Here is a 12,850-nt window from a genome sequence, read left to right on the forward strand (position 1 = left end):
ATGTACATATTTACTATCTATATCATATCTATCCATCTACACTCTTCAACATTGAAATTGCATCACTATAAAAGGAAAAGTCAGTTCTGAAAATCACAGGATGGATAGACATGTTAATGACAAAATAAAATGTTCAAAACCTCTGTCTAATATGAGTGCCATTTTCAGAAATCCCGTCACTTACAGCCTCGGCTGCCAACAATGAGGTTATTAATGGTCTTCTGTAGGAGGTTCTGCCGCTGAATGCACTTGGGCAAGTCATCAAGATCCAGTGCTGGCAGCTCCTGTGTAATCACCGAACAGTGATGTCCCAGATGTGCTCGATGGGAGGCAAGTTCAGAGATGCTGCAGGCATTTTTAGGCAAAACAGGCTGCTTATAAAAGCACCAGCAACATGTGGCCTGGTGTTCTCAAGTTGAAAAATAGAATTAGACTTACTGGTAATTCGGTTTCTAGGAACCTTCCACAACAGTCACCTTGGAGGATGTCTCCCCGCCCTAATGGGGGACAGGAAACACAAAGAGGTTACATAACCCACCCCTTCCTGCAACCTCCAGTTTTTTTTTCTGGACATATTAGCATGAATAGTTACCGCCAATGGTGCAGGACTCATCCAATAAAGATATTTTAGATAGGGAGGGAAATTAGTGTTGTCGTGGAAGGTTCCTAGAAACCGAATTACCGGTAAGTCTAATTCTGTTTTCTCCAGTCACCTTCCACGACAGTCACATTGGAGTTATACCAACACTAATTTCTTAGGGAGGGACCACAGCTTGCAGAACGCGTCTGCCAAATGTTAGATCCCTATCAAAATTTAATCTATAGTGTCTGGTAAAGGTGTGAACAGAGGACCAGGTGGCGGCTCTGCATATCTGCTCCAATGACGCGTTCCCTCTCGCTGCCCATGACGTAGCGACTGCTTGAGTGGAGTGGACCTTTAGACACTCCGGAGGAGAAAGATCTTTTGACGAATACGCCAAGCAGATGGCTTGTTTGATCCAGTTTGCAATTGTGGTTTTTGCCGCCTTCTTCCCCTTATTCCGTCCTGAATATTGGATAAACAGGTTCTGGTCAATTTTCCAATCCTTAGTTAGTTCAAGGTAATGGAGAACCACTCTGCGGACATCCAGGGTATGGAACCTTTCTTCCTTCGTATTAGAAGGATTTGGGCAAAATGAGGGCAACACGATATCCTGACCCCTATGAAAGTCTGAAACCACCTTGGGCATAAAGGAGGGGTCTAGGTGCAGTGTTATACTGTCTGAGTTAAGTGAGAGGTATGGTTCATGTACCGATAGGGCCTGTAGTTCTCCTACTCCTCTAGCTGTGGTGACTGCTACGAGGAAGACTGTTTTAAGTGTCAGGATTCTTAATGGAATTTCAGACAGGGGCTCAAAGGGGGTCAGTGTAAGACTATTGAGCACTATATTAAGATCCCAGGGAGGAACCCAATTAGGGAGCCTAGGTCGTATTTTACTAGCAGCGGTCATAAACCGCTTGACCCAACGATGTGTGGCTAGGTCCTGGTCAAAGAAGGAACTGAGGGCAGACACCTGTACCTTTAGGGTGCTGGGAGTGAGTCCTAGCTCTAACCCCTTCTGCAGGAAACCTAGGATCTGAGCAATATTGGGATGGAAGGGGCAGGGACATCAGGAAAACACCAAGAAGAGAATTTCTTCCATACTTTGCCGTATATGGTATTTGTCACTGGTTTCCTGCTTTTTTGAAGGGTCCGGATTACCCCCTCCGACAGACCCCTGGCCTTCAGGATGTTGGCCTCAATAACCAGGCTGCCAGCTTTAGCTTGCTGGGGTTCGGGTACAGTAGGGGACCCTGATAAAGCAGGTCGGTTTCTTGGGGTAGAAGCAGAGGACCTTCCTGGGCCATGTCCAACAGGGCGCTGTACCAGCTTCGTCCCGGCCACATTGGAGCAACCAGGATTGTTATGACCCTGTCCAGTCGGATCTTTTGTAGTGTCTTTGCCAGCATAGGGATCGGCGGGAAGGCGTACGCTAGTCTGAAGTCCCATGGGTGGGCGAAGGCATCTGTTCCCCGGGCTCCGTACGTAGGACTGAGGGAGAAATATGTTGCCGTTTTTGCGTTTTGCGCATTCGCAAACAAGTTGACTTCTGGATTCCCCCATCTCGAGGTCAGAGATCGGAAGACCTCTTGGTTTAGACACCACTCTCCCGGATGGACATCTTTTCTGCTTAGGAAGTCCGCCTGGATATTGTCCGTCCCCTTCAGGTGTATCGCTGAGATGGACAGCAGGTACTTTTCGGCCCAGAGGAAAATTCTTGCTGCCACTGTCTTCAGACTGGTATACTTCGTACCCCCTTGGTGTCTGAGGTAGGCTACCATGGTTATGTTGTCGGAATAGATCCGAACGTGGTGGTCCTGGATAAGGGATGATGCGGCTTTTAGTGCTTCCTCCACTGCCGTCAACTTTCTCAGGTTTGACGATCTGGCTCTTACGTTCTGAGACCATCGTCCCTGGAAATAGGCCTCCCTCACCACGGCTCCCCAACCTCTCAGGCTGGCATCGGTACAGATTATCTTCAGGGGAAGCTGGTCCCAGCTGACTCCCCGCCTCAAGTTTCGGAAATTTAGCCACCATAAGAAGGCCGATCTCATGTGTCCTGGAAGTGGAATCTTCCTTGACAGATTGCCCCGATATTTTCTTGAGTTCTCCAGGACGTATGATTGGAGGATTCTCGTGTGAGCCTGCGCCCAGGACACCACCTGGATGCACGCTGTCAGGGACCCCAGGAAAGACATGGCGTCTTACAGAGTTGGGGCCCTCTGCTCTCTGAATCGGACGATTTTGTGACGGAGTTCCACCTGGCGATCCTCGGGAAGAAAGGACATTCTTTCCTCCGAGTCTAACAGAATTCCCAAGAATTTTTTCCTTGGTGATGGGTGAAGGTCCGATTTCTGCAGATTCGGGATCCACCCTAGGGCTTAGAGTATCTGCAGGGTTCTCGACACATCCTGGTTTAGATGAGATTCTGATGGAACGATAACGAGCAGGTCGTCCAAATATGGAACAATACATATTCCCTGCAGGCGGATAAAAATGACTGCCTCTCTCATAATTTTCGTGAACATTCTTGGTGCTGGAGATACGCCAAATGGGAAGGCATTGAACTGTAGATGGCTGATCCCCTGGTCGTGGGAGACCGCGAATCTCAGGAACTCCCTGTGCTCTGGATGGATTGGGAGGTAGTAATATGCATCCCTCAGGTCTATTGTAGCTATCAGCCAGCCCCGCCCAATGAGAGTGATCGCCAATTTCACCAACTCCATCTTGAATCTTCGGTATTTGATAAACCGGTTTAGGGGGTTTCAAATTTATAATCAGTCTGTACTTCCCGGAGGGTTTCTTTACCAGGAACAGGCGGGAGTAATGTCCTTTGCCTATTTCGTGCTGAGGCACGTATGAGACTACTCCCTCTTTTAACAGCTCCTGTATTTGGAGCAGTAGGGTTTTCTGCAGATCTGGGTAATGTGTTGGGGTAATCCTCAGACAATGGGGGGGGGTTGCTCGAACTCTAATCTCAGCCCAAATTGAATGGTCTGAAGGATCCACTGGTTCGAGGTTGTGGACCGCCATTGGGCGAAGAACTGAGTGAGTCGACCCCCCCACCGGAGAGTCACTGTTTGTCCGGGGGTTGCTGCTGCTGAGGGATGAGGATGTTCTTCCCTCTACCCCCCTTCGGGTAGCTCCACCGTCCCGTTTTGCCCTTTCCTCTGAACACCTTCTGGAAGGACTGTTCTCGTGGGCCGCGAAAAAACAGTCTCTTGGTCATTTTCTGTTCGGGTAGCGCTCTTTGTCCGAGGCTTTCTCAAGGATGTCGTTTGAGATTGGCCTGAACACGTGATGTCCCTGAAAGGGGATGGCACAGAGGTTTGTCTTAGAGGTGATGTCACCTCCCCACGATTTCAGCCAGAGGGCCCTTCTCGCCGAATTAGAGAAGACTAGGGAAGGGACCTTGCTCCTACCCGTACCGTTTCCCCTGAGGCATCGGCTAAAAAGCCCGTTGCTTTTTGGAGTAGAGGAAGGGAATCCAGGATTTCCTCTCTGGGAGTACCCCGAGAGAGGTGATCCTCCAGAGTACGAAGCCAGAAAAATAGCGCCCTGGTGACGCACGTAGAGGCTATATTTGCCTTCAGCTGATTCGTGGATGCTTCCCAAGATTCTTTAAGGTGACTCTCTATTTTGCGATCCATAGGATCTCTCAATTGGGAAGCGTCCTCAAAGGGAAGGGACGTTTTCTTAGTCACCTTAGAGACCTGGACATCTATTTTAGGGATTTCCCAAATGGAGCTGTCACCTTTAAGAGGAAAGCGACTCCTGAGTTCAGAGGGTACGCCAAGTCCCTTCTCTGGGAGGACCACTCCTGAACTATTATACTTTGGACATTTTCATGAACCGGGAACCCTTTCCTACCTCTGGGTTTCAGCCCCCCAAACATCTCATCTTGGATCGAGAGCTTCACCTCCTCCTCAACCCCCATGGTGTTTCTCACCATGGATACTAGCTCCTCCATGTGCTCAGAAGAAAAGTAGTATTTCTTTGTGTCGGGATTAGGGGTGGATGTGGAGCCCTCCTTTCCCCAAATGTCCTCAGACCCCGAGGTACGGACTTCACCGAAGTCTGACTCGGTCTCCGTGGGTACTATTTTCCTCTTTTTTTTGGAGAGGGGGCTGGGGCACCGGGGTCTGGGCCAATGCCATGGAGGTCTGTACCTCCTGTTTAATGAGATTTTTAATACTGTCAAACAGGGAGGGCTGTTCAGTACGAAGGATGTCCTGCGTACAAGGCTGGCATAGCTTCTTTTTATACTCAGAAGGTAGCCTGGCACCACATATACCACACTTGCGGCTGGGCTTATTTCTGGGGGCTGCGGCCTTTTCTTCCTGAAAGGAGAGAAAGGCATACTCAATAACCCGTGCCACCAAAGTTTGGACAGTTCAGGGGACCAGCCCTGCTACTCACGGTAGGAGGGGGAACGCTGGGCTCCGCAGATGCAGCTGTCGAGGGCTTATCGCTGTCCATGTCATCATTCAGTCACCACAGACACACTGCACCCATCTGGAACCTGTGGCCCGTTTATATTGGGCGATGAAGCGTACTATCTTCATGTGCCCCTCCTTCCTCATGGTCCATGGGGAGGCACCGCAGGTACGACCCCGGCCGATAGGTATTCCTCCGGCGCGTGCGTTCCACCCTGGAGCGCTGTAGACCGCGAACCGGAAGTGCGCCTGTGACGTCACTTCCGGTAATCCACACGCGTCACTACCCCTGCGCACGGGCCTGGCGACGGCCGTATGGAGGAAGGAGGACGCCGGGGAGCTGCACGAGGACCCCGGCTGCACTACACCGCCCCGCTTTGCTCCTTTGCAAAAGCGCGGGAGGGGCGGGAAGTCCCGAGTCACATCGTCAGAAGGAGACGGGAGCAGCTTCTTGTGGAGGAGGAGAGGAGAGTCCCCCCGACCTCGGCTGCCCGGCAATCTGTAAGTATATAGGGCTCCGTTCACCGGCCACGGCAGCCCTTGTGACCTCTTCATGCCCCACGGGGGGACAGGAAAAACACTGGAGGTAGCAGGAAGGGGAGGGTTATTTAACCTCTTTGTGTTTCTTGTCCCCCATTAGGGCGGGGACACATCCTCCAAGGTGACTGTCGTGGAAGGTGACTGGAGAAAATGGCTTTTAGGACACGTTCACATTCCCTCGTGAATGCTTCTTCATGGCCTTGCCTATGTGGTCTCCACACCAATCTCCAGCTATAATTGTGTCCAAGACAAAAGCAGGACTTCATTTCAGCTTCCCTTGTCGTCTTGCTTTGTACTATGATAGTCTTTGAGAGCAGTAGTATGAGGTCAATGGACACCTATAGTAGGATGTTTGGCTTGTGGCCCGATGTTGTGCAAACATTTGATGGTTTGTGTAGACACTGTGTGACACCATAGGTTTGATATATATTGACTAAAATCACTTGCAGTACAAAATAGATCGCCACACAACATTCTTTGAATTTTAAGAGACCACCTGGGCAACACTTTAAAAAGGCCTCTATGTCGGAATGTCGTACACCGGTCTTACTCTCGGAAATATAGTTTGTGCCAGCATAATGTACAGTAGCAGGACCACTCAAGTCTTCATTCCAAGTATAGTAATAGTTCGTCATTACATTGATTTGGTGGTGGAACTAGTGTTTTGGCCATTTCTCCAAGATGTCCCAAGAGTTATTTTTCAACATGACAACACTAAGTTGCATATCACTCATGTTACTATGACCAGCGTGCGTGGTCTAAATGTGGTGCCATGGCTGCAGAATCTCCTGACTTGCTTCCATTGAGGACATCTAGGATGTCATTGGTCAGTGATTACACAGGAGCTGCCAGTAGCGGATCTAGATGATTTGCCCAAGTACAATCAGCACAGAAGAACATTCCTCAGACAACCATATAACTTTATGTTGTACAGGCTAGGACATTTGGCTAGGTCTACACAGCTTAATTTGTTGTGCGACACCTGTATGGAATCTAATGATTTCCTAATGATTTTTCTGTGACCTACTATGACTGTGACACATAGTAGTAAATGTTTATAAGTGTCTTCAATTTTGTCGCTGGTCACAAGTCGCACATGACTCACTGGCACACAGACTTTAATACAGGTAATATGTGACTGCGACTTGTCTGCAATTTTAGGTTGGGGCTACATGTAAATTTTTGCCATGACACTGGTTATGGAAACAAAAATCTTTCTTTGCCACTATTTCTTCACATGTGAATGAGATTGCGTTGCAACCCGCAATGTACTATGGCCATGACAACCAAGTTTAAAAAAATCCAACTAGTTATGACTTTTTTTATTGAGACTTGCTTGTCACGGTTGCAGTATCTTGCAGATCGCAATTCATCTAAGATAAGGAACATGCTTGTGCTCTTCCCTTGGTTTCTCTGGCTTAGAGCAGAAAGATAAGACTCTGCCTACAGTCCTGTCCTGGAGCACAGGCAAATCATTAAACTGAAAACACGTATACGGTCATTTTTATCAGTTTAACACTGCCAACCTGACAATGCCTGTAGTTTACTTAGCAATATCCTGTTGACAGGTTCGCTTTAAGGATATGTGCAGACCACATCTTTTTCAAACAGATTACACCTCTAAAAGCATTAAAAAAATTCAGAAAAAGAATGGACATGTGCACAGAAATGAAAAACAATATTGATTTGCATATGTTCCACCATTTGTGAGTTCTTTTAACCGCTTGAGGCTTCGAAAGCTATAAAGCGGCTAAAAGAGGTGACCATTTTTCAGACAGCTTCCACTTAGAAGTCGCCACTACCTTATCTATGAAATTAAGCAAAAAAAGATGGCATAAAAAATGACACTAAAGACATCAAAGGCGACGCTGCAGGAAACGCTTGACCTGCATTTTCCTAAAGCTTCTGTTTAAGTTACACCCAAAATTAGAATCTATTTTATTATTTCTAAACACTGTTCTTCGGTGATTACTTTGTATCTCCGTTCATACTGCACCCACACACAAATGATATACCTATTGAAAGGTAAACTTGCCCCCTTCAGCAAGAAAATAGCCAAACAAACCACACATCAACAATTTGATCACAAAATACAGTTTAAACATTAATTTTCATAAGCCTGCAGTAAGGAAAAATGACCTGCAGGTGGCAGCACACTACCCCAAAGCACACTACCACAAAGCTGCTTACAGACGTCACAAATAAATTCAAACATTTGCCTTGGAGTCTTTCCAACTTGTGCAAGTGCTTGCCCAGCCTATTTCAGGCACATTGGAGGATTGCACACTTCACTGCAGGTGAGTCACATATGCAAACACATTTACATGCACTCCTTTTTTGGTGCTTACTTCGCCCCACACACAAATAATACACCATTTGAAAGGCAAACTTGCTCCCTTCAGCAAGAAAAGAGCAAAACAAACCACACATTCACTATTTTATCACTAAATACAGTTTAAACATTTTCATAAACCTGCAGAAAGACACAATGACCTGCAGGTGGCACCTCAACCGGAATACATTTTTTGGCCTCTACTTATCAAACCAATTTATTGTATTACCAATCTACATATATAAATACCTGTCTGTGTTCACCAGCTCATGAAATACATTAACATTTGACCAGCTTGCCTTCTCTGAAATTGCCTGCGCCCCCGACGACCAATGCGCGAAAATTTTGCACGGGCCAAGCTAGTATCAAAAAGTTAATTTCAGTTCTTCAATACAAAAAGGTGAAACTCATTCTATAGAGCCATTACACACAGAGTGATCTGTGTCATGGATTTATTTCTGGTAATGTTGATGATTATGGCTTACAGCCAATGAAAACTCAAAAGTTATTATCTCAGTAAATTAGAATACTTCATAACACCAGCTTGAAAAATGATTTTAAAATCTGAAATGTTGGTCTACTGAAATGTATGAAAAGTAAATTCACTCAGTACTTGGTCAGGGCTCCTTTTGCATCAATTACTGAATCAATGCAGTGTGGCATGGAGGCGATCAGCCTGTGGCGCTGCTGAGGGGTTATGGAAGCCCAGGTTGCTTTGATAGCAGCCTTCAGCTCGACTGCATTGTTGGGTCTGGTGTCTCATCTTCCTCTTGACAATACACCATAGATTATGGGGTTATGGTCAGGCGAGTTTGCTGCCAATCAAGCACAGTCATACTAAATGATCTTGTTAGAGATTTGGGTCTGCCCAAGAGTACGGCTGAGCTCTTAGTTTTCTGGCTATAGCAGTGGAATCTCCTAGCATGATGTTCAGATTTTTTTGTTGCGCAACCTTGATAAAGATCTTGTTCAATACTTCTTCATGGAGGCGATCTTGTGGCATACAATAACATTAACAGTTTAATGGAAGCGCTGAAGATTAGTCATAATCCAGAGGAATGGAGGCTCTTAATTGATTTGTCCAAAACAAGCCTAAAAGTTGTCTTGCCGTATAATAGCACATTGCTATGTACTACCTTCAATTCCAGTTGGTTATTCAGTCAACATGAAAGAAACCTATGACAACATGAAACAGCTGTTGATGTGTCCGAACTATGACCAATATTTTTGGTTCCTCTGTGGTGACTTAAAGGTGGTTGCGCTCTTACTTGGTCTCCTGGGTAGATACACAAAGTACTGCTGCTTTCTGTGTGAGTGGGATAATCGTGCAAGAAAATATCACTTCAATAAAAGAGACTGTCCTCTATGACATTCACTTCAGCCAGGGACTAAAAATGTCCTGCGCCCAGCGCTTGACCCATATACACACGTAGTCAAAATTGTTGGTACCCCTCGTTTAATGACAGAAAAACCCACAATGGTGACAGAAATAACTTGAATCTGACAAAAGTAATAAATCAAAAATCTATGAAAATGAACAAATGAAAGTCAGACATTCCTTTTCAACCATGCTTCCACAGAATGAAAAAAAAAAAAAAAATAACTCATGAAATAGGCCTGGACAGAAATGATGGTACTCTTAACTTAATATTTTGTTGCTCAACCTTTTGAGGCAATCACTGCCATCAAACAATTCCTGTAACTGTCAATGAGACTTCTGCACCTCTCGACAGTTATTTTGGCCCACTCCTCAAGAGCAAACTGCTGCAGTTGTCTTGTGTTTGAAGGGTGACTTTTCCAGACGGCATGTTTCAGCTCTTTCCAAAAATGCTCAATAGGGCTCATAGAAGGCCACTTCAGAATAGTCCAATGTTTATCTCTTAGCCATTCTTGAGTGTTTTTACCTGTGTGTTTTGGGTCATTATCCTGTTGCAAGACCCAGGACCTGCAACTGAGACCAAGCTTTCTGACACTGGGCAGTACATTTCTCTCTAGATTCCCTTGATAGTCTTGAGCTTTCATTGTACCCTGCACAGATTCTCAACATCCTGTGTCAGATGCAGCAAAGCAGCCCCAGAACATAACAGAGCCTCCTCCATGTTTCACAGTAGGGGCAGTGTTCTTTTCTTGATATGCTTCATTTTTCCATCTGTGAATATAGAGCTGATGTGCCTTGCCAAAAAGTTCCATTTTTGTCTCATCTGTCCATAGCATATTCTTCCAGAAGCTGTGTGGATTGTCATCATGTAGTTTGGCAAATTCCAGTCTGGCTTTTTTATGATTTTTTTCAACAATGGTGTCCTCCTTGGTCGTCTCCCATGAAGTCCACTTTGGCTCATACAACGACAGATGGTGCAATCGGACACTGATGTTCCTTGAGCTCAATGTTCACCTTTAATCTGTTTAGAAGTTTTTCTGGGCTATTTTGTCACGATTCGTATTATCCATCTCTTTGATTTGTCATCAATTTTCCACCTGCGGCCACGTCCAGGGAGGTTGGCTACAGTCCCATGGAGCTTAAGTTTCTGAATAATATGTGCAACTGTAGTCACAGGAACATCAAGCTGCTTGGAGATGGTCTTATAACTTTTACCTTTAACATGTTTGTCTATAATTTTCTTTCTAATCTCCTGAGACAACTCTTTCCTTCGCTCCCTCTGGTCCATGTTGAGTGTGATACATGTCACCAAACAGCACAGTGAGTATCTGTAGCCCTCTATACAGGCCACTCACTGATTCTAAGACTTTAGACACCTGTGATGATAATACTATAGTGGATACACCGAGATTTAACATGTCCCTTTTGTCACATTATTTTCAGGGGTACCATCATTTCTGTCCAGGCCTGTTTTATGAGTTTTATTTTTTTTTTTAAATTCTTTGGAAGCATGGTTGAAAAGCAAAGTCTGACTTTCATTTGTTCATATTCATAGATTTTTGATTTATTACTACTTTTGTCAGATTCAAGTTATTTCCGTGTCCATTGTGGGTTTTTCTGTCATCAAATGAGGGGTACCAACAATTTTGACCACGTGTGTAAGATTTTGTTACCACCATGGTCTAATGTTGGGCCTTATGAAGAACTTTCTAATAATGGCAATGGATAAAAATGCAAAAATATTCAAAGTACCTCTTTGAGCAGAAAAAAAAGGGGGTTTTCAGGTGGTGCATATAGCGCTGCCCAGAGTCATCAGTGTCCAATCATGAGGCAAAATTATTTTTAAAAATCTATAAAATTTATTGCTGCGCGTTATGGGACAGCACCGTAACGCATAGCAATACATTTTAAATATTATTTTAAATAATTGTTTTCTGCTATTTGGATCTGGACCCTGACGAGATATTGCAGGTGGACCAGCAGGTAACAGAGCTTTCATTCAGTTTAACCAGTGATGTGCCTCAGCTGCACGTCTTCCATAGGTGTGCAGTATTTTAATCATTTTCACCTCTCCTACCTTGGAGAGCCACCCAAGGTGCACTTTCTTTCTCCTTTTTTAACAAGTACCTCATAGATAAATTTCCAAAGCAGCAAGCAAAGAGTCTTTATTCGACCTCGGATTCGTCAGTTTCTTCAAAATGAGGACTTTCTCAGTTTGTTCAGGGCAAGAAAAAGGCTGCATGGGTAGCATTTTTTTATAGCGGTAACTTATTTATATGATTATACTAATATTTGTATGTTCTTATATTGTCCATTATATGTGGCACATTTTTAGTGCATCACAATTAGATTTATATGTGTATTCACATGTAGTACATTTTTGCACATGGCAGTATATTATATTCTTATCTATATATGTATTTTTCTGACACACTGATTTTTGTAGTTAGGTAAGCCCTTCGTTTTTCTCATGTGTGCACTTATTATTGTTTAGGCATTCTTGCAGAACATTCACATAGTCAATCCCCTCCTTTCAGGCGGTGCGCATGCGCGTTATATTGAGCTGCTGAGGGAAATATCCCGATCGTCAGTGTCTACGGTGTATCCACGTCTTCTTTGAGGACCTGGCGTTCACCGGGTCACGTGATCGCTTGCCGTCCCTCTCACTGGTTGAGCAGTTCTCAATGATTTCACGCATGCGCCGTTGTGCCTTTTTCTTTCATTTGGAGACAGGACCTTACACTTACTGCGCAGGCGCACATGTTGATATTGTCCCATGGCGCAGCTTGATCAATACACGCAGGTGCACACTATATTGCCTCACCAATGGCATAAGCTGGCTCCTTATTTAAACCGGATCGCCCCCTTCCCTGACACGCCTCCTGAAGAAGCTGAGCGAAACGCGCGTCAGGGCAGAGGGACGCCCGGGGATATCCACCAGCCGCCACATTGGTATGTGCCATATACTTTAGTGCCATGTTTTACTTGTATATAGCGTCCTATACATTGTATAGTTAACATCTATTCACATAGGGTAAAATTGCATATCAGCCTCTTCTGTCATTATTGTTATATGCTCATTGCGGCAGTCCATACTGATTAAGCAGATTATAGGTGCATGTTCCTTTCCTGTGTGGTAGTGTATTGCTTTGTTACTTGACAATGGTTTGTGGATTATTGTGTATTCTATACCAGTGGGTTGTTTTTGTGGGATATCCCATGGCATAGTCCCTGCTGTTTTGTCTTGCATCTTCTGTGTTACTAGGTTTATTATATTTCTAATAAAGAATAAATTTTTATACTCAATATACATCTTTTGGGACCATTTTTTTCACATTTTGGTCACCATAAAAGTGATATTGCATGAATTACATGTAGCAGTAAAAGGAAAACTCTTTGATCTAATATAAACAAGTGGTAACTACAAATTTTCATTGTCAGATTTGAATTCAGGAGGCCGAAATTATTAAGAAATTACTAATTTCATAACTGAATCTGACAACTTCTGAAAATGTGTAGAACAGTGTTCTCAATGCTTAGATTAGTTTATATTTGCATTTTAACACTAGAATGTTCTTTGCTTA

The 12,850-nt window shown here is 44.6% G+C and overlaps 1 long non-coding RNA gene across 1 annotated transcript in view; it reads right to left on the reverse strand.

Moving 5' to 3' along the window:
- LOC141058787 (uncharacterized) overlaps positions 1-12,850 on the reverse strand; it is a 62,303-nt gene that overhangs the window by 704 nt on the left and 48,749 nt on the right. The gene's annotated exons all lie outside the window — the stretch shown is intronic.

The sequence above is a fragment of the Dendrobates tinctorius genome, unplaced genomic scaffold, assembly GCF_039654945.1.
Source record: "Dendrobates tinctorius isolate UK_male_01 unplaced genomic scaffold, ASM3965494v1 ptg000214l, whole genome shotgun sequence".
NCBI lineage: Eukaryota > Metazoa > Chordata > Amphibia > Anura > Dendrobatidae > Dendrobates > Dendrobates tinctorius.